At 40.5% G+C, this 798-nt stretch overlaps 1 long non-coding RNA gene across 1 annotated transcript; it reads left to right on the top strand.

Annotated features, from left to right (window-relative positions):
- Nucleotides 1-555, top strand: LOC111437797. The gene is made up of 3 exons (XR_002709492.1): nt 1-79; nt 285-439; nt 516-555. It is a non-coding gene; the product is annotated as an uncharacterized LOC111437797 (long non-coding RNA).
- Nucleotides 556-798: the final 243 nt, after the last annotated feature.

Genomic DNA, 798 nt, shown 5'->3' with positions numbered 1-798 from the left:
TGAGGATGGGGAGACGATTGTGAAGGCTTTTCAGCCATTGAAGCTCTGAACTAAGCTGATTTAAGCGGTTGTCGCAAAGGTAACGAAAAACCCATATCACCGAACCTTTAAATCTCGATATCTTGGTTCATATTGTATAATGAGTTATGAAATAGGGCTTGTTAGAATCGTAATAAGAAGATCTATAAATTTGTAGAAGGAATCAGGATGAAATTCGAATCGTAGAAGGAGGATATGGCTTCAGGATATAGTAGGTATTAACAGAAAAGATGGGAAAATTTCAGAAAACGCAAGGAAGAAGAAGAAGCGCGTGCACTACACGCAGGCGTGTGAGGGCCGCGACTGGGTGTGCGACTGGGCGTGCTCCTGGCGCGTGGGACAGACACACCGAGGATGAGAGGGCGCGTGAGGGCGCGTGAAGCATCATTTTGGGTTCCCGGTTTGTCCCGTTCGATTTGTTTTGACCTGTTCTACCTAGATTGACCTATACTTACCTTGAAAATGGTGAAATATAGGTCTAATTGGAAGGAATTGTGTTGAAATACCCTATTAAATGTACAATCAAGAGAGAAAGGGATTCGAAACCAGGTAAGTAGCGTATCGATCTTTGAACTAGTTCTTAACTTGTTTTACAACATGTGAGTATGTTGTTTACCTGATTAAGAGCTTAATATGTTATGATGAGCTTTGATGATATTGAGTGTTTATTGTATATTGTGACTGCTTGCCTGTGATGTAAGCATGATATAAATGATTGTCAGAATGTTCTATGTGTTGAACATGATACATGTATGAAAA

This window comes from Cucurbita moschata, unplaced genomic scaffold (genome assembly GCF_002738365.1).
Source record: "Cucurbita moschata cultivar Rifu unplaced genomic scaffold, Cmos_1.0 Cmo_Scf00066, whole genome shotgun sequence".
Lineage (NCBI taxonomy): Eukaryota > Viridiplantae > Streptophyta > Magnoliopsida > Cucurbitales > Cucurbitaceae > Cucurbita > Cucurbita moschata.
The sequence above is the reverse complement of the archived record's forward strand: the minus strand, read 5'-3'. Positions and strand labels throughout refer to the sequence as shown.